General features: G+C 33.7%; 1 protein-coding gene across 2 annotated transcripts in view; it reads left to right on the top strand.

Moving 5' to 3' along the window:
• LOC145693424 (uncharacterized) overlaps positions 1–26,891 on the top strand; it is a 535,492-nt gene that overhangs the window by 307,508 nt on the left and 201,093 nt on the right. Inside the window, exon 2 of one of the 2 annotated variants that reach the window (XM_081769406.1) lies at positions 20,647–20,729. The exons of the other annotated variant lie outside the window; for it this stretch is intronic. The gene's annotated coding sequence lies outside the window, so the exon portion shown is untranslated. The remainder of the gene's footprint in view (positions 1–20,646; positions 20,730–26,891) is intronic. 2 annotated transcript variants of the gene reach the window in all.

The raw sequence follows: 26,891 nt of genomic DNA, 5'->3' as shown, positions 1-26,891 counted from the left end.
TTCGAGTAATGAATTGTTCGAATTTTAACATCACTAGTATAAAATTCTAGTTGTGAACCTTGCTGGGAAGAGAGAGTTGAGTAAACTAAAAAAAAAAAAAAAAGTTGAAATGTGAAGTTCATCCTAAGATCCATAGTCGATGATTAACACTCCTGACTGAATTGAATAGGCATAAATGATCCAGTTACATTCTTTTCTTTCAGCAGCGTTAAAATTAACATTCTAAAGCCATTTAGTTAGTGGTTATTCCTCTTTGACTTTTCGCTAGAACTTCATTGCTTTTTCTAACCATCTAATTACTTTATACATTCTTCTCTATATTCATATTTTGAAAAAAATTTCGTTGCTCATTCGTGCTCACGCTTCTATTCAGTCATAGACTAAACTCTCTGATGTTACAACTCAGAAAGACTATGATCGGACGCACTAATTTCCGTGTCTAGGTATGTGTTGGAAGATTAAGCATAATGAAAATCATCTACAACATACAATCATCTCAATTCTTAGAAATTTATTTGCTGGGAATTAAAGTATACTGTAACAATATCTTAACTACGAATTAACTCGTTAATAATTTCCATAAGTAGAAGCTTTGCTTTGTTATAATTAAATATAAACTAATTATTTGCTGAGCAAAACTATATATTTTCATTAAAATTCAACACGTATCACATAGTGTCTGATGAAGCCAAAGAGTTAGTTAGCGAAACTGTAACACGTGTTGAAGTTTAATGAAAATATGTAGTTTTGTTCAGCAAATAATTAGTTTATCGTTAATAATGCAACTGTATCTATTGACAGTTTACGTAGCGAACTTAAGGCTCTGCAAATTCTACGCACATTTCACCACGCACATATATGAGCTATTGTTTTTTTAATGCTTGAAATAGACAACGAATATGAACAATTATAAAAAGAAAATTGTTTATTCTTCGTATGAAACATATGATGTTAAATAAGAAAAGAGTAGGTAAATATTATGGAATACAACTGCTAGAAATTTTCACGGAGAGAAAACACAAACTAAAATAAAAAGAAATAGTAATGTCACGTGTACACCACGTGAAGGAAGTTGGTTTGCATGGTGTGATATTTTCTCAATATTGAAACCGGAAGTGGTAGTAGTTTTACACCACTTCTTGTTTTAGTAGAAAGGTGGAAAGGTGGACGCTTAATTGATTGCAGAAAACTATTTCTCGCTTTTTATTACCGTTTTTACTCTATAACGGTCAACATTAAACCGGAAGGGTTGATTTCTACCAGTTCCGGTTAGAATACAGAGTTAAGAGAGAAGATAATACTTGTTCTTAGAACGCTAAATCAATTCCAAGGAATTCACTTCTCGCTATCTCTTTCTATTTTTGAAATTGGAAGTTGCAGTGGGTTTCTCAATAGATACTACGTGAACATTTTTAGCAGTTGCCTTCCATAATAGTTACCTACTTTTTTTCTTGTAACTAATTTTCTTTTGTAGTTGCTCGTTTTCTTTGCATATTTCATAGTGTAGTGGATTTAGTAGAGAGTTAAGAAAGAAGAGACAAAATGTATTCTTAGGGCTTTTAATCGATTATAGAAAACAGCTTCTCGCTATCTATTTCCGTTTTTATTCTAGTTGACCAATGCTGAAACAGGAAATGGTTGATTTATACTACTTCCGATGGATGGATCACTTCCATCGACGATCTTGATTCCTAGCTTTTAACTCTGCTACATATTGACCAAAACTGATGGGATCTATCAAGCAGTTCTTGATTTTTATCTCTCGAACGGACGGAAGGCAGGGTAAATATATAAAGGAGTTCTGATCAGTTAACCTCCATAATAACACGAAGGAGAAAACCTAGAATTAAGTATAATATGTATTAATACCACTTGTGCAAAATAAAAGTCAAATTCTAACCAAAGCATATATTGTTTAATAAATAATATCGTTATCGTTTCGACAAAGTATTTTTCCCTTCATCAGACATATAAAATACAATCTCTAAGACTGACGTTTATATATCTCAGAAGATGAGAGCAGAATCATTCTTAACAATTTTTTAATTAATTAAATATTTGCAACTTTTAATGATACAACTTTCACTTGAAAACTTAACCTTTTAATTTCTTTAGCTTTTTGGTTATGAAAACTGTATCTACTGCAATACCATTGCATTCACCTAATGTTGTTAGTGCAAAAACAAATTTTGTTTCCATTGTTTTTTGAGGCAGTAGAACACAGTTTTCATGCAAAAATTATGTTGCGTAAGATAATTTGAAGATCTGGTAATGAACCAACAGTTTGTTTTCAAATCTCGTTTGCATACATTTTAAATCGATTTATTATATTAACCGTCACATAGATAGTAACGAAATTCGTTGTTAATAGCAGCAACTAAAAGTGCTTCATTTATGCAATGTTTGAAATGTCTACAACATCTAGTTTTCGATATTTGCGGTTTTGGGTTTTGCCCTTGCGCTAAGAAGATTTGCATGAATACAATGTTATTACAGTTAATACAGTTTTAATGGTCAAACGTTGAAATTAACGGATGATTCAAAAGGAATATAGCTATATGTCCTATCGCGGAACATGTTTAAGAGCGGATTTCTTAAAAATCCAATAGAAATAAGTTTTTCTTCTACAATATCTTATACAGCTTTATACAGCTTTATCAGCTTTATCAGATTCACCTTTGTAGCGCACTCCTTTATTATACTGTAAGATTTACCGTGGCTATATGGTTACTGTACATAGCAAAAAATGAGGTGTTGAAACAACAGAAAATGACTACCACTTTAGCATGATACTTGTGTATTAATTCAATATCAAGTACATCGCATTCCGAGCATACCAGAAATAACTAGTTACTGGCTGTGAGAATTTGCATTGGTTTTTATTGTTTGATATAAGCAAAGCTTTACGCAGTACATTTGGCATTTATACCAAGTAACAAATAACGTTCTTTGTTTTCTGTAATCGGCACAATAATAGTTTTGTAAACTTGTGAATTGTCTGATAACAGTTACAGTTATTTATGCCATGTTCTCTTCTTACGTGCTAATATGTAAGAATAACAGATAAGGAAAACAGATGGCAGCACTGCTATTCATGAATTGTTGTTAGACAATTCACAGAACTATTATTGTGGCCGATTACAGAAACATAGAACGTTATTCGTTACTTGGTATAAATACCAAATATACTGCGTAAAGCTGGGCTCATATCAAACAATAAAAACCAATGCAAATAGTCACAGACAGTAACGAGGTATTTCTGACATACTCGAAAGGCGATATCCTTGGTGTTGAGTGATCTTTGATGCTAAATCATCCTGGAAACCTCAACTACTTTCTATCAAAGTGAAGGCCCACAACCGCTTAAATTTATTGAAGCGTCTTGTCGGTGCCACCTGGGGCTTTCACGCTGACACACTGTTAAATACGTATAAAGCATTTTTCCGTTTTTGTCTCACACATGGCTACACTGCGTGGGTTAGCACTGGGGATGAGTTTTATAAGCGGGTTCTTATAATAGAACATCATGTATTACGTCTTGCCTACCACACCTTGCCTAACCCTACTCGTCTTTTGTACGATCAGCTTACCTTTCCGCATATCACTCGACATCTTGAAGAGCTTCGCTCTAGGTACATAGTCAAAAAGTGGACAACTCAGCATCACACTCTCTTGGAAACCATACACATTGATGCCAGTCTTTCCACTCCTCTTAAGTATGCTCAATCACCTTTACAGCATCTACTTACAATCTATAGTCAGAAACATCCAAAACATCCGGATCAACAATTCTTTCAAACATATCATCCACCAGAATTAAATCATCACGTTTATCCATCGCTTGCACAGTGACTCTCATTCTAACAAGAGCTTCCCCATGTCGATCATCAGTGTTGAGTAGCACCAACACAGAAGATAATCTCATTTGTGACTACTAACGCTGCCCTGTGAACTGTGGCTCCATGTATGTCATCTCATCATCATAAACTAACGACTACTCCGATCTTGTTTATTTGTTTTCATTACTTATGTAAAACTTATGATTATTGCAGTCTCATCTTGATGTTACTCAGTCTCTGTGTATTTATCCTTATGTCTCCTGCTATGGTTACAACAACAATAATAATTCACCTATATGTATGAATAAAGTGAGCTTCTTTATTATTGTTGTTGGAAAACCTCATAGCCCATACATGTGTTTCACTTATCACTCAAATACAACTTAAGTCCCTCCCGATGAGACGTTATCGTCTGCAGAAAAAAAGAACACATAAGTAACACGCTAAAGTGGTAGCCATTTTGTGTTGCTTTAACACCTCATTTTTTGCTGTGTACACGTTTTTGACTCAGGGAATCCGTGTTCAATTTCCGGTGAGAAATAATGTACTGATCCCAAGTTTCATATGAAAAGGACACTAAACTCCGATTGAAACAACCATTAAAAAAAAAAAAAAAAAAAAAAAAACTATTCCAGTATTATTCGTCTCAGTCTAAATTTCACTCAACCTTCCTTACTGGTCTTGAGAAAACTAAGAATGAATATTCTAGTCATTGTTATTAGTTTTTATTCAGTTGGTTGGAAAGTAAAAGTACACTTCCGTCCATTTTCTTTCAAATATTTCATTACTCCACGAAGACATTTCATTTCTTAGGTGATGGCATCCTTACGGATACGGACTCACATCCAAATCTAATTGGGCAACCTCTTCAATGTCCAAACACCTGTGCGATCGCAGTGACTTGGAGGCTAGAAGAAAGATAAAAATATATCATTATACGAAGAAAAATAAAATACAACGAAAAGTGGTTACTTGACCCTTGATGACCCCTTACCTATGAACATTGTAGAATGTAAGGTTGTAGATCCGCTGGTGTTGTTTCGTGATTCAGTGTGTTAATGGCAAGTAGTATCTTGAGGCGGGATTTCTTGTCATCAGTTGTTGTAATATAATTTTAATTTTCGTTTATGTATTTTTTCTTTACCTGACCTCTCCCCCACCGCACCATCTGTTGAGAGGGCGTGGTACTCACTACCACAACAGAAAAAGGCATAAAAAACTTTTTAAGGAGTCCCAAGGACACTGCCACTACTACTACTATGTAACGGGGAAATGCGAGGGTCAGTCTTAAATGACGTGACTCAAGATCTGCATACAGAGGTCAAATGTGAATCACGAATGGTTTCGTCATTAGTTTTGTACTATCATATCTTATGTGCTGAGGAGTTTTTTGTATCAGAACGACGTAGTAAAAGAAAGTAAGCAAGAAAATGTAACACTTCTTTGAAAGTAATGTTCGGTCTTTTAACACTTCTTTAGTGGATTATTATGATGTGGAAAACCAGAGTTGGCTAGTTTAAATCATTTATTATTATTATTATTATTATAATTATAATTATTATTATTATTATTATTATTATTATTATTATTATTATTATTATTATTTTAAACTATTGGTTTAAACAGCAACAAAAACATTTAAAAGCAAAAATGTTAGAAATTGTGTACATCATTGTGACATTTCCTCATACCTCAAACCATCTAAGCCGCTAACGCTCTCGCCTTTGGTGCAAGCAGTTTCGGGTTCGATTCCTAGCGGGTGCATTCGGTCTAAAAGATAGTTTTTCAGGCCAGCCATCCTGAGTAAGGATTTTCCTAGGTTTTCCTCATTCACACCAGGCAAATGCTGTGATGATATCTAATATAATATCCCAGGCTGCTTCTTCTTTCCCCATTCCTTTCTTCCTATCCAATTCCCCAAGCAGTGTCATCGCTGAGGGACGTCATCCTATATATGTGTGATGGGTTAACATTCCGAAAGCCCAGAAATCTAATTCCTAATCCTCAAACCACCTAGAATATATTTTGTCATAAATTACAAACCCAGGAAACATGAAAGTATGGGATTTATTGACATCAAAAGTATTTCCTACATATGTATATGTAGGAATTGTTCAAATATTTCGTAACTTTATCCACTTCTTTTATTGATATGTAAATTGAATTAAGTCACTACAGTTCTGATTCAGTGAACTAATTTGGACTAAATTAGTTCCTCTCTACTCTATAATCTTTTGGAATTATCCATTAATTTTAATTCTGTGTATTACTCGCAGCAGTGATTTCACTAGTGCCTTTTTTGTATCTTTATATCCTTCTAATCCGAACTGACTCTTAAAATGTCGTAAATATGCAAGATAAGTGCAACTGTGTTTTTCAATTGTCCTCAGTGGAGAAATCGCTACACTCGTCGTCTTTGTCATCAAAGGGTCCCACGTTCAAGTCCAGATGGAGGATAATTTCTTTCCGGTGCAAACCTAGTAGTAGTTTGGATCCCACTGTAAGCGTGAAGTTCATTCTCAAATTTTTCAGAGAAAAAAAAGATAATCTTACGATTTTTATGAGGAAAAAGAGGTGGGTGTGTGAAGTTAAGAATGTCCATATAAGAAAATGTATGATTTCACACACTAACAATTTTTATTAGAAACAAGTTCAATTTCATTTAAAAGCATTGCAACACATAAAACAAAAAGAGCGTATTTCAATTTTCGGTGAGAGATCATGTGGCTCGGATTGCACGTAAAGCCGTAGGTCCTCGACTAGTATATCCTTGCTCTGGAAAGAGACGCTACACTCAAATCCAACCAAGTACAGTATATTACAGAAAACTTCTTTGCCTTTTCACTGTATTTTAATGAAGACTCTATCTCTCATCCTTTTTATACGTTCAAAAAATCTTGCAGAACGCACAGAAATTCACACACCTTCGGAGTTTTCCTTTTATTAGTTCACAGTAACTTCTGTCCTTGACATCAATATATCACGATTGATCGATCGAAATTGTGATGTGATCGAGACAATTGACAGACGAGAGCTAAAAATCCTAAAACCGAATCATTTTCAATCATAAAGTTGGGGTGCTGACTAGATAGGATATAAAAACGAACTTGTATTTTCCCTCTGAATATTGGGTTATGTTATTTAAAATGTGTGTGAAATCAGTTCTTCTAATTTAAAAATAAAATCGCACCAACAAAATCGCATAAAGACATTTTAAAAGTGGCTAGGACTGATTTCTTTTATTATTAAAAGACGGAAGAATTTGTTTTACGGGAAAATCAAAATGTATAACGTAATATGTGTGAGAAAAACAAAACTTACGAGAACAATGTTAGATATTGTCAAACCCTATTTAAGCTGTAGGTCTCGTTTTTCATAACCTTATTGCATAAAGATGTTAGGACAAACGAAGTTATTTCTACTCATATGCTATCTAAATAAACAAAGGAAATTATTTAAACTAAAAAAACCTGTTTTAAATCAAAAACTGGTCTTTTGTTTCTTTTGTCTTTCCTTTATAAAAAAAAGCATGGTTCTTACCCAACCCAGTTGAAAACACATACGTAACCAATCTTAATTTAGGGACTTGCTCAAATTAATAATTAGCGATCTGGTATTTGACTCCTCACGGTGGAACAGTGGTTTTGATGTTGAACTAGCGAAATTGAGATGAAACTTGAAGTAAAAACTAGCAAACTCTAGCTTAATTCAATAACAAAACTAGACTGTTCAATATAAGTACATCAAAAATACTGCAAAATACTTTTCCATAATCGTAACAGAATCCTAAACAAAAACCTTGTTAAATACTTGCTGATACCACTTCATCTTGTCTCTTGATGTTAAGCAGTGTATTGTGACGTTTTGAAAATTGTTGCTGGATTAGTGGCGTGTAAAATACTAGACATTGCATTGGATCCTCGCCACAGGATTAGAATTTCCAATAGCTGTTGTGAAACAAGTAGTCTTAATTTGTATGCCGATGTGCTTGAGATACCCAATCTCGTCCTTTCCTGAACTTCCAAACATGTCCAGAATTGGTACTAGAACAACCAATTTGTTTCTTGATATGCAATTGAACATGCGTGTAATGTACTCAAGTGTTCCAATCGTGTATACATATCTCGTGTGTGTCTGTGTGTTTCTTTCTCTCCATCAACTTTAATTAACAATGATTGTAAGAGTTTGTAAGATTTAATGCATCATAAACTAAAACTAAGACAATATAAGTCAATATATAATTTCATGAACGGCTCTCTGTTAAAAGAACAGAAATTTTGAATTTATTCCAGTTTAAAAGGTTTCCCTTTAGTTCGTTTCTACTGAGTTTGAAGGCTTTGTTCATTTATGAGAGATAAACGGTTTTATCTTTGGAGTTTTTCTTCGTCGAGAATTTTTTATCTTGTTCTCAGAAGAAGCAATTCGCTCTAGGTTGTTGTTTTACTGTAAATTTAATGAAAGTAATTAATACATGCATAAAAGAACATGTGTGCAGCCGTTAGAAAACCACAACAATAGATGCAGTCCGATAGAGTAGTGGTTCTCAACCGATGTGTCGCGACACACTACTGTCTCGTGCAATCCCATAAAGTGTGTCGCGAAATTCTAAAACTTAAAAAAATCATGAAGTATTTAATACTTAGTTTTAAAAAATCAATGTTAAACCAAGGCCATAGTATTCAACGCTTGCAGCGGCAGCAACACTGCTCAGTACTCATTGCTTTTTATAGGCTTACACTATAATAATTTACATTATTAATGATAAAAGAATATCGAACAACTGTGTCGCGATCTTGTAAGCGTTCAATAAAGTGTATCGTCCGTCCAAAAAGGTTGAGAACCACTGTGCTAGATAACTCTGTTTTGCTGCATACACAATATATAAATAAATTTCTTCCAGCAAAATAAACATTGTCAAGTTTTATTGGAGATGAACGACACATTCTTTAGCGTTATAAATATCAGTTTTTTTTTTCAATTTTCTCGGAAACTACACATAAAAATTTACAATATCCAATTAACTGAAATCTTACTGATAATTTTTCTCAACAGTTCACAGTTCAAAGATGAATATTTATTTGGAGAGACAAGCATGAATGTTCAACATATTTGCATGACAACATACAGCAAATACCTGTGAAGAAAGTAACGTTTATGAGACCCATCTGTTTTAACTCCGTGCTTATATTGACACCAATAACCCATTGGGTATTGAAAAAAAGAACTTAGGTGATTACCTTCACGATTTCACTCATGCTGCGGACTAAGCATGATGTGATACTAATACATCTCTTGTCTGCTGGCTATCTGGCCTTCCTTCTCCCAACAGGGAATAAGTATAGAAGTTTTCTCTGTTACAACCAAGCGTAAACGTAAATAACGGAGATGATGTTATTGGTTGTTCTTGAAGCGGCTCTACGTACATCTAGAAGATGTTGTGCGTTGATTTTTGGTCGTTCTGGGACAGGAGAAATCAGGGACGTGATGGTCACACAAGGCTGAATCAGTATTGATTCGTGACTGAACACTCAAAAGATAACAGCGACGCATGCTGACTTGCAAGACGAGTTCGCCTCGCTCCTCATGAAGATAATAACAAAAAACATAAAGCAAAAAAGTTTCGCTATACGCCGTGGGGCTCATACAATATTGCCAACTATAACCAATTATATTATTTTGTTAATTTGCTTTGTTTTCATCATTAAAATTAACCAATTTTATTTTGTTCGTATGATTTGTGTTTAACATTCTAGATTCACACTAGGGACATTGCAGAATCAAATCTCGCGATTGGCTATTCTGACCGAGTTTTCCTTTATTCTTTTGTTCACTTTCACTTAGCGAATGCCGGTATAGTACTATGAAGTACAGCCTTGGCTGACTTCCACGCATGTTCTTGGGTGTTGCTGCTGGTATTGTTCTATATATTTTTAATAATTTCAGTATATTATAACTTGGCTTCGCATGCTGTATTTGAATGTTGTTAAGGAGGTACACTAAAAAATTGAAGTATTGAAACAACACAAAATGATTACCACTTTAGCGTGTTACTTGTGTGTTAATTCAGCACCAAGCACATCGCCTTCTAAGCATATCAGAAATAACTCGTTACTACCTGAGAGAATTTGCATTGGTATTTATCTTTTAATATGAGCAAAGCTTTGCGAAATATATTTAGCACTTATGCCAAGTTACGAATAATGTTCTATGTTTCCTGTTATCGATCACAATAATATTGTTGCAAACCTGTGAATCGTCTGACAATAGTTACATAAGCAACAGTTCTGCCATCTTTTGTTCATACGTGCTAAGACACAAGAATAACAAATAAAGAAAATAGATGGAAGCACTGCTATTTGTCTAATTGTTGTTAGATGGTTCATAGGTTTACAACATTATTATTGTGACCGATTACAGAAAACATAGAATGTTATTAGTCACTTACCATAAATGCGAAATGAATTTCGCAAAGCTTTACTCATACCAAACAGTAAAAAACGATGCAAATACTCACAGCCAGTAACAAGGTATTTTTGATATGCTCTGAAGGCGGTGTCTTGGTGTCGAATTGACACACAAGTAACACGCTAAAGTGGTAGTCATTTTGTGATGTTTCAATACCTCATTTTTTGCTATGTAAATTAAAAAAAAATCTTTTGCGTTGGAGGTGACATCGTTAGAATAACCAGAATTTTTATTTGGGGATCATTACGGATTTCTTCTTAGTTTGTAGCCGAAAGGTTAATGTATGTGACTTCCATGAGCGTAGTTCTGCTTTGGTTCCCAGGGAGGGTATAATTCTTTTTAGTTTTGACCCGGAATGGTGAATCAGTTTGACAACATTTGAATTGAAAGCTACACTGCAAGAAATATAGAAACTACTTTTAGACACTGTACACATTACCGATGCTCTTTGAACACCTCCTGATGAGACATATTCACCCCTTGTAGATACTGTGTTGTCCAAGTATATTCCAGATGTCTGTACAAAATGTGCAAAATGTATTTCTTAACTTTGTTTTCGAACTGTTTGCCGAAATGAAGTGTTTTAAATGCCATACTAGATAGTGTTTTCAGAGAAGGAACGCGTTTGAACACTCATGGCACACTTGATATATTTCCCTCTCAACATCTGTACTAAAAGTATTTAAATGGTGTTTTATTTTTCACAGTGTGGTGAACTTTGGGCTAAAGAGCAGATATACACTGCGAAATATATCAGTGCTTGAACATGATTCGGACATATTTTAGAAACTACTTTTGGTCATCGTTTTTCATGTCCAAAATGTCCTGGAGTGTTCAATCAGTGAACAAAAGAAACTTGTCTAAAATAGTCCTCCATCCTAACAGTAGTGAATAGGAACTGTCCTAAGTGTGTTCAAAATGTACTTGAAATTTTGATATGTTACCCTTCTTAGAGCAGGTCCTATTAGCCATTGTTACGATACATTGTAGATTTTTTGTTCACTAATAGAACATTAGAACATTCCTGAACATGTTAAACAATGACGAAAAGTCGTTTTTAAAAGTGTTCAAACACTGATTTAATTTTTGCAGTGTAGTGGTGATAGGAACTGATGCGCTGACCACATATCACTTAATTCAAAGCCTTTTGCCGGCTAGGCGTATGTAGCCACGGAATTTTAAGGTTACTTAATGAACTATTATTCATCAATACTATGGTAAACTCTTGTCTGGTCTCGAGGAGACCTCTTCAGTCACAGGTAATGGAGAGTCACAGAACCTTAATACTTCAAGTGCTTGAATTTTCTGCTTGCCCGCTTGGTTCATGACTGTGAGTGCTGGAAGCGCAATATGATTACGTGCGTTCTTAAAACTTTCGAAAATTTAGTTTCAAGACTGTTAAAACTCCCGAAAAATTAAATAGTTTTGGTGGAAAAATTTCTACAACTTTCCTTAGCATAATCGAAAACTTGAGATGCAACATTTATTTAATTATGTGTGAAATCTAACAGTTGATTGTTTTGATCTTCAAACCACTTAAGTTTCGTATTAATTAACTCATTCAAAAATTATACTGGATTGTAAATCAGAAAATATACTTTGATAGAATGTTAATATACCATGTGTTAATGATAGCATAAGTGACATACTAAGTCTTACTCAACCTAGTGTTCACCCAATATAGTGACTCTTTTATGCGGGAAGACCCGCGCTCAATGCTCGGTGATAATATATGTGGTATGGATTCCACGCTAAAATATAAGTCCATGTCTAAAATATCTCGATGCCGAAAAAGACGTAAATTCTAAACAAAGGGGTCACGTAGTTAGTAGAGCATTAATCCACCTTTGGTATTTACTTAAGTAATTTAATGCATATCACTTAATGTAATTTACTTCTCCAAGGTCAAATTTATTATAGGTAGTTTAAACGTCATATTAAACAATTGAGAATGATAAAATGAGTATTAATAAAAACAATCTTGATAGAAGAATGCAAGTTGTAGGAAATGTCTTATTTAATTCTTCTTATGAAGTGTGGAGATCTGTTTAAGTTATGCAACGAAAGGATGTTAAAACTGACATCACTGCCATGCAAGTGGTTCTCAGCTAACTTTTTAGTCCTGACGTAGCAGTCATCAACTTTTAATAGTCCATCAATAATACTAGCTTTCTCTCTTCCTATTTCTCCTACCATATCCTCTATCATCTTGGGAGACCCGGTTTCGATTCCCGGCGGGAGCTCATGCGGTTCGGATTCCATGTTAATCAGTAGGTCCACGTCTCATATAGTCTCGCTGCTGAACGGGACGATAAACTCAAAATGATCTCAACTCATATCTTCTATCATATCTCTCAAGATAGTCTTTCTTAAACAATGTTCCAATCAGTTTATTTCATATGGTGTACTCTAGCTTAGTGGTATAAATCTCACCTCTGGTGCATGGCGTTCCCAGTTCGGTTTCGGGTAGTGTTGCCCCACGAAACAAGAAATTTCTCGTCTTGTGTTGAAAACGAAACGAAAGTCTAAACGAGAAGTTTTTTTTTTTTTAATTCGAGACGAGACTAAAAACACGTCAATTATTGTCTCGTTTTCAGATCGAGAAATTCCAGGATTTGTGGGCAACACTAGTTCACCCAAGTCTTACATCGCAAAATGTTTTAGCGTTACATGATTTATAGTATAACATTATAAAGTGATTGTACATAACGAAGAGAATTTATCAACGTTCAAAGATAGCGGAAGCCATTGCATAATATTCTGTAGTAAAAAAAATGTGATTTTTAAATGTTGTTATATCGCACCCCTTCGTGGACCTCTCGTAACGCAGAAGGATTCTGGTAACTTCTAAATTAAATTAAGAAAGAATCTGGCGCATAAGTTTCGAACATACATTTACAATACGAGACGAAACTAGAGAAGCTTTTTCCAGATTCAAGAGGAGACAAGAAAGGATTCTTGAAGAATCAAGGTGAGACTTCTACAAAATTTACGAGGCAAGGCAAGAAAACCTTGTTTCTCGTCCCATCTCGTCTCGCCCCATATTATTACGATTCTAGGTTATGAGAGTTTGTGATGTGAAACATCGTGTCTGCGGGTATTCTGAAATTTTCCTATTTGTCTCACATACTTATTCCTTCAATTTTTCCATATCGTCCACGTCATTCGTCACCATTCAGCATTCCTTTTTCCTCTTTTCCTAGTTGTACATGTATTCTTGTTTTTTTCTCAACTATTATTCCTAATGTTCCCTTACTGGTTTTCATTCCGACTTAGATAGTGTTGTGTAAGTTACTTGTAGAAATGAAACGCTTTACAAGTTACTTTACTTTCCCTTAAAATGTAACGCAAGTAACGCATTATTTTTAGGTCCGAAACTTTGAATATGTAATATATATATATATATTACTTCAATTTTTTTACTATTACTACTACTTCTACCACCAACATTATTATTATTATTATTATTATTATTATTATTATTATTATTATTATTATTATTATTATTATTATTATTATTATTATTATTATTATTATTATTTCACATACTGATTTTCCCCAATCATCGTAAATGGTAGTACTGTAAGTTGATAATAGTAGCACTGCTACATCCTTTCATGCGGACAGTTACTTTATTGGAAATTTGATGTGCTTCGCTAACTTTATAAACCCAATATTGCACTTTCTGAATCACTTTGTCAAAATCTTCCAAGTGCTTGCAATCAGTACACGTGATTTCCCTTAGGCTGTACTCATCTTCCAAAAACAGCAGTAACGCTAAGATTTTATTTATGTATTGGTGACTGACTGTCTATCGCTGACATAGTTCATGCTCCTTTGCTCCATTCTGAGAAATTTATTTACAGGAAAGAAACATTTTTGTCCGAAAAAATATACATATAAATTTACTATAGTTTACTCATCCGAAATGTAACGCAAAATAGGTACGTTACTTAAAAATTTGTAACGCGTTACCGCCACAGTTACTTTGGAAAAAATAGCACGTTACTGGGAAACGTTACTTAAGAAGTAGTGTGTTACAAGTAATGCGTGCTTGCTCCCGTTACGTTACTTCCCGAGACTGGGCTCAGATAGTTTCCTCAGAGATCATAAATACGTTAATATATATATATATATTAGATTACGGAAAGAAAAACTGAAATATTTTTGTCAAAACAAGGTACATAACAATAATGAGTTTGCAATACTGGAACCTGTAGCAAAAGTTTACCAACGTACAAAAATGACATGAAGAGAAGAGAAGAGCGGGAGGAGAAGTATTATTGGTAATTATACAATGCCGCGTCTCACTGCTTAGTTCTTTTTTTTTTTTTCTCTGGCTTTCAATCTTCAGTGCAATAACCAACAGGTGTTGGAGAAAAGATGTCTTACCTACTTTTGCCTTTGCTTGGATGTGCGCTAGTTAAGAAAGGGACATTACACATGTAATGGACTCTTGATAAATATAGTTTGTGAATTTGTCAGGTAGTCTCAGAAAATATAGAAAAAAAAAGTGCAATCAAAGAGAAAGTTTTCTCTTAAGTAAATATGCGTTAACATATTAGTTTTCCCGTATTTTCAGTCTTTTCTAAATTACTCAAAAACACAAGAAAATTAAAAGTGAAAACTTCTGTTTTCGTGTTCACTCCAATGATTTCTTAGTTTATGCTTATTCAGTTTCCTGTCGTTTATAAAATGATTTAGCCCTATATTGCACTTAGGGTTATATCTGTATATGAATCGAAATAAAACTGTATAAATACTTACAATAATGTAAATTTTAAACATTTTTTAAAAAAATTTCTGTAATATTTTTTAAAAGATAAGTAGCTAAAAAAAGGAAAGAAGATAACAAGGAAGTTTCGCTACACAGTGTGAAACTTACCTATGGCATTTCAAAGGACGGAGATTGATCCTATTCTAGGAACAGTGAAACATACATACATACATACACATTATATATATATATATATATATATATATATATATATATATATATATATATATATATATATATATATATATATATATATATATATATATAATAGTATAAACTAGCTGTCTCTTACGGCTTTTACTTTGTAGGGACCTAACACTGACAGCGGAAGTATGACAGATACTGTGTACGTCTACCACTTTCGGTTTCAATACAGAAAGAAAGACTAATATGAAACCTATTCTTTGAATGGAGAATCCATATTTAAAGAAAAAGAAAGAAAAGTCTATTGCTGTCATAGTTTTCCGTTTGATTCCATACCTATGGACTAACAAGTCGGCACACACGAAGAGACACGAACAGACGGACTCAATGTGTAATACTTCCCAGAAGACTTATGCATAGCACAGTTTGGAAGTTTAAGTAACGTTATAGCCAACTAAGGGCAATAGACTGGAAGGAAATTTACATTCTTAGTGTGTGCTAATTTTATCTCGATTCGAATGCTGTAGTTTGAAAAGAGGTCCAAATAATTTAGTTTGTGAGAAGATGTGACACAACCCCCAGCCTTTGGGGTTAATGAATGTAAAGTAAATCTGGAGAAAATATTTTTTTAAATAGCATGAATTATTGTGAAATCGACAGAAAGACGTAAAATTTTGAGAGTAAGAAACTAAAGAACCACCCCTATTGGGGCGAAAGAAGTTGATCAAAGGAAAAAGAACAAATTTACGCCCATCTTTAAGAAGAGAATGTTTAACGACATCATGCATTAAAATTTTTGTTAGTGAAAACAGTAAACGGACAAAATCTCGCGGTCGAAACCTCGCTGCCCAAAAGCTTGCGGGACCCGAATCTCGCTGGCCAAAAATCTCACGAGACCAAAACGTTGTGAATCAAAATCTCGTGTAGGTGGAATCTTGCGTAGCCAAAATCTCGCTATCCAAAGCATCGCCGCTCAAAATTTCGCTTGACCAAAAGGTCGTGGGACGAAATCACACCTGGCCAAAATTTCACGGGACAAAATCTTGATATAACAATTTACTCAATGAGTTTCTAGAGCAATAATAATAATGATAATAATAATAATAATAATAATAGGAAGGAAAATAAGGAAGACTTTATTAACATGGAGTCCAGAAATGCTTACTTTAGACACTAGAAGTGTAAATAATTGTCGAGTTCAAAATAAATTGACATATAATTCTACAATAAACCCAAATGCAGAGAAATCTTATCCGTTGAATTTAGGTTTGACCTTCATTTGTTTTTTCCTGAAAAATTAAGACCATGCATTGTACAATCCGCGGCAAAAAACCTGCAACATGAGGATGTAAGTTTATTGTGAAACTGCGCCTAACAGCACACGGAATGAACATAACGTCTAAGTGGGACGAATCACGCCAGGATAAACCTTGCTTGGCCTCCTCCCGTGCACACTTATTTTGGAGCAAAAGACTTCGTCATTTCACAATAAACTTATATGTTCATGTTGCAGGTTTTTTTGCCGCGGATTGTACAAGTTCAACTAAACTTATCCGATCAGGATCGAAGTTAATATGGTGGTAGATCTTTACCTGCTATATATTACGTTGTGCAGGCTTCGGTTTCCGAGTCGTGTGCGGTCAAATTTTGCGTCATGTATTCCAATACAAAAATTCATACACCGAACTCATCCGATCGGGATCAAACTTGGCGTGGTGGTAGACGTTGATCTTTTTGTTATCGTGTGAAATATTAAGGTTCAGGCTTTGAGTTCCTGAGTTATACACAAGCGAATTTCTAAATCACAGAACAGAAAAGAGATACTAAATGTTGTTAAAATAATAAGGGTCAGTCTTGAGCAGGAAAAACAAAAATCTTGCGTATTTCGCTTATAATATAATTACCTATGTGTGTTACCTTTAAAATTTATAGATATTGCGTTATATAAAACACTGTGACGAAGTTTGTCAAGGTTTTGTACTGACGAGACACCCTATCTCCTAGATGAGATTACGTTCCGTTATGTTCTGATCAAGCGAAATTATGTCCTGCAAGATTTTGGACGGATAGGTTTTGATCTGCGAACTTTTGGCCCGGCGAGATTTTGGACCACGTTTTGATCGCGAGATTTTGAATCCAAACCGGTGAAAATCGTTTAAGACGTTTTGGTCAAACTTAAGAAGTTTTATTTCGATTTTACATTGCGCGGAATAACTAGAAATTAATATACAATTTGATATTTTATTATTTTAATTAAAACAAGAAAAGCTCTCGATGTTTATAAAACTCAGAAATATATTTTTGTATTTTACAATTTTCTTCATCAATATATTTCTTTCTCACTAGTTTTATTAGAAATTCAAGGTCCACGAGAAACTGGAATATAAACCAATTTGTGTTAATAAATTATGCGAGTTTTTTTCGCTAATGAAAAAATGTAACTTAGTCTGCATATAGATACTAGATTGATCTCCTCAAAGAGAGTGCGTTTCATTAGCGCTCTCTTTTATGTTCGAGTGTATCTTGGAAATTGGCCAGTATATTATGTGAGAATATTCATTTAGGATATACGTTGTAGTTCCGAATCAAAGACAAAGAGTTAAATGTTAACATAGGCAATCTACTACTATATACAATGTATATAGTATATATAATTGAATACCTTCGAAAAAAATACAAAAAAGAGAAATAAACGAAGATTCTTCTACCTTGTCTTTGCCTGTTGTGTCTTTGTTCGTAGATGCTCAACCTACAAACGAAAAGTAAATCCAACCGTAATTGAAGCAACCAGATTCTACAAGATATATAATTGCCAATTGTAAACTTTTTTCTTATTTGTAGATGCATAAATTCACTCTGTGCGTAGTGGTAGGGCTAACAACCAAGCAAGAGAGCGATTAGAAATATTTGAGTGAATGAGATGATCATATGTTGAGGTGAGATCATCTAAAGACTTCAATAATGGACCTACATATACAGTACAGGTGGAAAAAAATTAAAAGTACTACCATGTATGCATATGTATGTGTGAGCTAATAACACATGTTGAATCAGAATTCAATTCAGTGTACTAATAGCTTTGCAAATTGGTTTCGAAGTGCTAGGCCTCCATTTTTTACCATCTTGTTCTACGTGTAGGTATTGCTGTTTAACACTCAGCGTACAAATTATCCCATTTTGGATGTAACACAAATTGTACATATCAGTTAAAATCAGTGGCAGTAAGAGGAAGGGGGAGACAAGAACGGCGGAACTGGTTTACATTGAAAGCCTTGATCGCCGTCACGGCATTCTTTCATTAGCAGCCACATTGTTACTTTTACTAACTTTTTTTAAGTAAAGAATATTCCTCTTTTGGTTTCATCTAGCATATAATATTAACATTCTTTCAGATTTCATGCAAGTTAGTATGTTCCTTTCTAACTATTAGTGCGCTATGCCCGCACTTTTTCTTTTAATAATAGACTAAGAAGAAGACGAAATAGTCCTACATTTTGTAACGGTCTACTTATGTTTCATCTTGTAGCACCATTTTCCATCTCAAATTCCAAAATTTCTCTTTTCGCGAACAGGAGATCGCTTTGAGTTGTTGCGAGCTGATTGAAATAATAGGGGTCACAGAATGGTATTTCACTAACTAAATTTTGCTTAAGTATTGTACTTCCTTCATTCTGTCTATTATAATAATTTATTTTATGGACTGATCTCAACATCATATCAATTACAAAGAACAGCTAGAATTTAGATTAGTAGAATAAGTATTGCTGATTGACACTCAGCGTACAAATTATTTCATTTTGGATATCCCGTTGGTAACAAACTCTAACTTCTAAAAGTTTCTATTTCACTTCTACAATGCGCGGAGCGGAAACACTAGATATTATAGAATAGTTTCACTTAGAATAGTTTCAAGATTGATATAATTTATTTACCTTAAGTTCTTCATTTATCAAAGTTTGACCTTTCTATTATTTCACTAAGCAATCAAATGTTGCAGTAATTGCTTTATGTAAAATATTTGAAACATACTATTATCAAAAACATACCCAATCTTATTCATAGTCTCTATGAGGAACAACTAAAGAAGGAGATTATTATAAATGACTAGAGATAAAGTATTTTTAGAAAAATATAATTTTAGTCATTGTATTCAAGTATTTGTGTTTGAGTATATGTTTCTTCAATACAATTCATAACTCAACTCTCAATTCGTAACTCGACATACAATGGATGTTATGTCCATTTCACCGTTGGTGAATATTCATTTCTTTTTCTGTTGTAACTTCTTAAAATTGTCTTTGCCCTCCCCTTTCCCTCCCACACAAACGGAATTGAAACTGTTTTCTTGAATAATAATGTAGATGAGTTCCACAAATTGATTCTCCGGTTTGTTAATATCGTATATAAAGTAACTGTGTTTCTTTTTAGAAAAACTGCCTTTATTTTTTTTCTATTACGGCTGAATTAACTTGAATGTGAAATGTGAAAACTAAGTTGGCTTTTGGTGCTAAAATAAGTAAAATCAACCTTAGTGACCAAAACATAATTGCTAACTCCATATACCAAATTATGAAAGATATGGAAAAAAAAGAAATGGGTAACATTTAATTTTGGATTTTACTGTAATTTACGATATATTTCAATGATTTCCAAACTTACAGAGTGTCAATTAGAATATAACTGTTTCGCCATATGCTTCATTATATAATATATGTTAATAGCTTAGGAACTATAATCATAACTTTCGTAAAAATCTATGTTTACTTATTCAGAAAACGTTCTACTGTACTTTTTGGGGGTGAGTTTTCTTAGACCGAAGTTTTCCGAAAACGCTTTATAATTTTGTTCTTATTTCAGAAATAAATATTTCATTAACAACTGCAGCACAACATGATTTAGTTTAAGAAATTGGAGCGAGAAATTTAGTGCTAGGCCATATTCTTTTTATTTTCTTAATAAGATTGTACAATTTGATAAATTAGAATGGAATACAGGTAGGACTGCTTCGAGACAATATATGAGACTATCTAGTCTTGAAAAGATGTTGGGAAGAGATGTCTCACCTCGGAAAGTATATTTTTTTTTATTAAAAGACATTTGTCTTGTCTCTTGAACCTAACATACAGGCTTAAAATTCATGTTTAAATTGTACGTATTCATGTAAGACTTTGATTGATCGAAGCAATGAACATGATTTAAGCAAATCTAATTACATAGATGTTCGTACTGCAATTTTTTTAAAAAAATGATAAAAAGTGTTGGTATTATGTTTCAAAAAACTGTGAACGGAAAGCTAAAATATTTACACTTAATTTATTTCTTTGGAAACTATAATTATGTATTTCATATTATGTAATGCACTAATATAGTGTATTTAGAAGAAACGTATTAATTTGTGTATTCTCCCCTTTTTATTTACAGGTAAACATCCGAACTTCTGACGCTAACAAGCCACATTAATTCCAAGAAATGTTGGAAGAGCACTTTAGCCTGCTATTCGAAAGGTAGAATTTTGACGTCAACTAAGTTTTTAAACATCTCAAATGTTCTAAATATTAATTTATTCATGTCAATTATCTTATGATTTTAATAGTCTACTTCTAGCTCTTTCGTAGAATAACTTATTTTTGAGGGGTTAAATATGTCAATTTTTTACTTACACTTTTTTATGTTAACAAGTACTTGTCAAGTTTTTGAAGTCAAGCTTAACAACATTGAATATTCAGTTACCTTAGATACTTTGTCAAAAAGGTGTAGGTTAAATGATAAAAAAAGTTCATAATATATAAAAATAATTTTCGCTATAATATAAAAGTAAGTTGGCGAGTACTCGCACATGAACAACGCTGGAGGAGGAATTCAAGTCAAAAGGATATTAGCTTTAGTGGCTTTCATCCAATGTCCAGCAAAATTATTACATGGTAACACCGTCTTGGGACACATACAAATTCACTTTATTGTATTTCTCATAGAGAAATATATTATTAAATAGGAAATATGCGAATTACAGAATTGAAACTGACCAACAAGCTACACTATATATTTTATATTTCAACTATACTTCAGAAATAGACCCCGTCCCATGCTGATCTAATGGCTACCGCTTGCATGCGGTGCTAGGTTCTATTCCTAGTAGGGCTGCCTTGCAAGTTGATCGCATTACGATGGTTATAGTCTCTGTGCTGGATGTCAATACAAATCTTCTGATTTTCTTACATGAATAGGGCTCCCAGGAGAGTCCTTGATTTACATTATCTGTCTCCCCCTCAAAAATGTAAATGTCCCGGATTTCTGTAAAACATAATATATTTCATATTTAAAAAGTACTGCTCCTACTAGTCATTTTTGGTCAAAGTTGATGTACTATTTAATTAATTCTTATATTCGAAGAAAACAAGAGCATAACTATGACCATTACATAAGTTTCCATAAAGTTTCCCGGTTTTTATAGTAAATTTCCACGAGGTGACCCCTCTTTTAGTGTGAAAATCTGAGCCCTAGACATGAACGTGATACTATATTGAAATTTTAGATTCACACATCTTGGCCATGCCGGATCATCATCATAATAATAATAATAATAATAATAATAATAATAATAATAATAATAATAATAATAATAATAATAATAATAATAATAATAATAATGTGATTAGTTAAGATTGGTGAAAAATAAAAGAAAGAAAAGTTGAGGGAAAAGGCTGAGACGTACCAGTTACGAGAAGTCTGACAGAATCAATTTCCTGCATCATACCCTGAAAGCGAACATGGAGCCTTCACATCAGAGATGAGCATTTTACCACTGAGCCACCAGCCTTTTTCCATAATCAAAATGACCTAAAATTAAGAGGTAACGTTCTTAATTATGATTATCATCTCTCACTATAAAATTGCTTTCCCAGAGGATATTGGAAGTTTGATACTTATTTATAAAGCAGACAGAGATCTAACCTTGACCAATTGGCCTTTTAGAATGAGAAGTTTATTTCTTCAATATCTACTGGATAACGAGTTTGTTTCGACTTTTTTCGTATTCTTATTTTTGCGGCCTTAACTGAACCATACATGTACGTATGAAATTAACACACAAATCAGATACATTGAATATCACGACGCATATTAAGTTATGCAACATTTATTGAAAAAAAGAAAAAAAATAGGTGAAGGAAGAAATTGTAAAATGTTTTATGCGAATTTAGGAAATGATACAACCAATGTTCTTTGAGCTCGAAATTCGGAGTTAAAATTTGTTGCTCACGTACCAATTTCCTAGTGTTGTGTTATTAAACCATTATCTTCAGTGTTTTAAAAGGCGTGGATACAAGCCTTGGTAACTTTATTATTATTATACCATTAAATTTTGTGTTAAATGTATTCGTGACATTATTCTTGAAGGTAAAGGTGTTTGCTAAAAGAAGAAATCAAGGAAAGAGCGTATAGAACAATTTTAACGTACACTTTACAATATATGAAAACAAGAAGTTCAGAAAAGAAAATGTAGTTACTTGTTTTCTTTCAAGAGCTTTATATTTTTATTTACATATAGAAAGGGTATTAAATACACATTTGTTCGTATGAAAATAAAATTACGTTCTGTGCTGCAAAAAATAAAATGTTTTTTTCTTATATCAATATACTTACACTACTGAAGTAGAGAGTGAAGAAGCAACAGTTAGAAAGAGTCAGGTATGATGGTCATTGTCACCCATTTTGTTTAATATCTACATTAAGAAAGCAATGAAAAGCCAAGGACTCCCACGGTCTGAGAACAATTGTTCGTGGTCAGATAATGTTTCCACTCTGTACGTACACTTGCGGACAAAAGTCTTCGAAATGTAGTACTTAAGAATAATACTGAAAATGAGATGAATAAATAAGGTACCGAATGAAAGTGTGCTGGAAATTTTATGTGAAAAAGGAGTAGGCTATACTGAAAGCTATTTTGAAAACAAGAGCTAGGATGATAGGACATATTACGTAGGACACATGGAGGAATCACGCTACTCGCTTTGAAGGGAATATTATTCAGAGGAAAAATAACACAAGAAAAATACCCAAAGGAAGACTGAGATTGAAGTATATGGCCCAAATAATGGGAAAAGCAGGGAAGAAAAACTGAAAGGAAATGAAAATCTGACTTACGAGAAGTAATAATGGAAAGTTGTCGAATGAATCGAGAGAATGTGAATCAAAGGATTGAAGCTAGAAAATACATACAATTTCTAAATATATGACGCTAATCTCCAAGAAGTGGCAAATGATAATGAAAGAAAATTGATTAAATGCAGTACATAGCCTGCTTTTCTACTTAGAAGAAGCTGCAAACTTTCGATTATCAATACTTTTATGATTCCATAAGAATAAGATAAGAATCGTTTTTACAAGAAAATTTGTAAACATGCACGTATTTAAATAGAATATTTGTTTTATTTGTTTTTGTATATGGATGTCTTTCAATTTTCCTAGTGATAGAGTCCGGAAGTTACTGATACGGTATCGTAATATTGTCTTTTACAAATCGCGAAAGCTGTATTACACTTTAACAAAATAACTAAATTTACCTGATTTTGAGTAAGAAATTGCCCACAAAATTTCAAAGAAAGCGGAGCTCCCACAGTTTCCAACGAATCTACAAAATTGGTGAAACTGGTAGAAATGGAAAGCTGTAGACCTGTGTGAAAATCTGTGATCATGGTGTACACCAGAAGCTCACATAATATATCGAACCAGGGACACCTCTGAATAATATTATCACTAAGCTCTTCCTATATTCTTTTGTTGATGGCTGTATATGCGGTACAGCAGCGTCATTTGAAATTTTACTTGGGAAGACAAAGTTCTCCACAGACATAAGAGTTTCACGGTTTTTATTATATATTAGTATAAAATTAATTAGAATATATGTATTATTCAAACCCAGGAGCAATTGCCCCCTACTCTTTCCAAATGACGTCCTTGATACGGAAGTGTTCTTACATTTCTTTCAGTACTTGTCATTTTACTTAGGTCTACGATTATCCAAATACTTCCCATGTAAATATTTCTATTTTTCTGTTACTTTTGTTCAGCCTAGTTGTATTGAACAAATATACGTAAGTTGAATAAAACTGAATTGTACATGTATTAAGAGGTAGAAAAAGTTTTTCTGAAAATAAGAAACTAACTGTATCTTTTCATTCGTAACAATTTGAATTTAGTGATGAAAATATTAGCGTGAAGTACTTACTTTCGGTAACTCTAGAATAAATTTTATTTACATTGCGAAGAAAGAAGTGACAAAAGAACTTGACTTCTTGCCAAGTTACAAGTGCTGCTGCTTTACGACTGAGTGAATTAAAAGCACTCACACACATAATTCACATTTCAACAACAAACATAAATTCATCATCAGTGACGTAAGAATCTTGATCTCTTTCAAGCAAGAACTTGTTCGAAAATGTAATTCTAACGCTGCTAGCACGAAAACGCTATCACCTATCAAGTAATGAATTAATGGCCAAGTCAGGTTTAATTTAATTTTTGAACTGCATGTCGTGTCATTTGCACGTATTGCAGTGCAAGTTCCCGATGACGTATTAGGATTAGTGAGACAAGAATTGCATACGAAATTTTGTTTATTATTATTTTTATTGTTGTTATTATTATTATTATTAAAAGTAATCAAAGTTTAAAAAAAGAGAAATCACCTTAATTTCAAGGTGAATAGTCTTTATAAGCAATGGAGCAATATTACTAACACAATAACAGGGTGTTATTAGAACTTGTTCGTTAATAGTTTCATTAGTTTCTTCTTTGCTTAATGAAAATAATAGGAAATAGTGATAAATTATTTTTAGAGAGATGTATAAAGAAATCTCAAGGCTAATAAAGTTAGACGAGACCGAATACAATTAAACCAGCTTCGAAGTGCGCTGCGCTCTGGTATTTCTTCGAGGCTTACTGTCGTGGGAAGGCTTTCTCATCCCGGAGCTAAAATAAATTAGTTTGTACTATGCTATCATCATCATTTAGCTCGTAGCATAAAAAAAGACCATCTATATCAGTTACTTTTAACTGAGTGGTCTGTGACGTCCAGATTTTCGACTCGTATTATCAGGAAACCACACAGAAAGAACAAGGATAAAACTGGTAATAGCCAAACTAGATGTAGCCGATGGATTTACAGATACATTACTCATGGATTTATGACTAACCATATACTGTCCTCACTTTTCATTCCACCTACCTCGTTCCTTCCTCCTCTTTGCTGAATCTGTTCTGTCTTGGCTTCGATCGTGAAAGAATGCCTCTACGTCATGCATCGGACAGTTGGAAATGGCTGTGCTTCCTTCCGCCAAACTTGTTAAAGTGTACATTTGCGAATTTTTATTATGTACCGGTATACCAAAATAATGTTCCAATAGACTTCTCTCACATCATGCTAGATAGTAATAATAATTAGAACCAAAACAGTTGTTGAGATGCAATTATAGGTTAAATAAACTCTGGTAGAGACAGTAAAGAGGATTTAAGTGAAACTAAAGACTAGTTAACTTTTAGCAGTAAGAAAAGCTGCATACCCCTTTGTGAAAGGCAACCAACAATACTTTACTTCAGTACAGGTTGCATAGAAGTTAAGGAATATCATGGGTTTAAACAATATGCTAGAATAACCGTTATTCGTAAAGATGTTAATGGATCGGATGCACTAACGACCTTGGCCGAGATTATCGTTGTAACGATCTCTTGCAAAAACTGAATTTAAAAGTTCGCTTTCAGTCAGAAATTATCGTCTGGCATAACAGACAAAAAAAAATGTACTAACAGTATGATCTTAGGTCCCATTTCGTGCTCTTAATAATAATTACCACTAGAACGTTTCTCCATATTTTCTAACCCCCTTGAAATTCATACTCTAGTTGGTTTCCAACACCGAGATCACATGAAACTGGACCTGCTACTATTTAAAATGGGATCCGAACTATTATCCTTGAGCCCTCTTGTGGCTACATGGTTAGCACAGTAGTTTTGATTTCTGGTTGAAGCTTGTGTGTTTTGGATCTCACTTTATCTATAGATTCGTCTATACACTGGATGCTGAAAATCAACTGAATTACTACTCGAACTTGTATCAAAGCCAGGTATCCCCCACCGAGAATCGGACCGGGACCACGCCCACACATAAAGCACGCGTGTTAGCGACGAGTAGCACACATATTTAATTCTAATGTTCGGATATACACTGTGCATACATAAGAGTGAAATTTTATGCTAGTAAGAATTACTATTCAAGTTCCTCAGTTAGAAATCAACCTACACTTTTTTTTTTTTTTTTTTTAACAAGCATTAGAAATCACCAAGCATACGCGGATGATACCTTTCGAGAGAATCCAAGATAGTATGTACCATATACGAGCGAAAGCATTTCATAACCTTAGCAATCTGTTTACTATTTCTCATGACGTTTCATGTTAAAGAAATATTTAAACGTGACTTTCAGTTGGCGTTTATGTTTGCCATTAAGTCTTCTCTCCTTGTACAGCCGCAGCCACAAACCGTCCACCGGCTTCCGTGAGAACACTAATGACCTCTGTTAATTATCGCCGACATGAAGGCGGGTGAGCACTCATTTAGTCTCTGTCAAAAACATTATGCCAATCCACCTTCGCACTCTGTACTCACATAAC

Source organism: Thermobia domestica, chromosome 8 (assembly GCF_964235325.1).
Source record: "Thermobia domestica chromosome 8, izTheDome1.hap1.1, whole genome shotgun sequence".
In the NCBI taxonomy this organism is placed as follows: Eukaryota; Metazoa; Arthropoda; class Insecta; order Zygentoma; family Lepismatidae; genus Thermobia; species Thermobia domestica.
The sequence above is the reverse complement of the archived record's forward strand: the minus strand, read 5'-3'. Positions and strand labels throughout refer to the sequence as shown.